The sequence below is a fragment of the Notothenia coriiceps genome, unplaced genomic scaffold (assembly GCF_000735185.1).
Source record: "Notothenia coriiceps isolate Sejong01 unplaced genomic scaffold, NC01 NC01_scaffold00021393, whole genome shotgun sequence".
In the NCBI taxonomy this organism is placed as follows: Eukaryota; Metazoa; Chordata; class Actinopteri; order Perciformes; family Nototheniidae; genus Notothenia; species Notothenia coriiceps.
The window spans coordinates 3,400-3,663 of NW_011354094.1; the positions used below are offsets into that span (position 1 = coordinate 3,400).

Here is a 264-nt window from a genome sequence, read left to right on the forward strand (position 1 = left end):
AAGAGCCACAGCAGAGAATAAACAGAAGGGCAACCATGGCAACCATGCGCGGGAAGTCTTCTTCGCTGCTTTTGTGGCAGACTACAACGCCACTTACAGGCCTGGCATATGTACTACAGCGTCTCCAGCGCTTTCGAGCGGCAATGGCCGGCCGTGGCCCAACCTCTCATTCCCCTGATAGGTGGAGAATTGAACACTAAGCGGAGCACCCCTTTTGTGACGTAGGAAATAATTCAAATCTGGATCAGTCTGTATCAGATCCGT

At 51.9% G+C, this 264-nt stretch overlaps 1 long non-coding RNA gene across 1 annotated transcript in view; it reads left to right on the plus strand.

The window, feature by feature from the left end:
- LOC104953251 (uncharacterized) overlaps window positions 1-264 on the plus strand; it is a 3,965-nt gene that overhangs the window by 1,186 nt on the left and 2,515 nt on the right. The window lies entirely within an intron of this gene.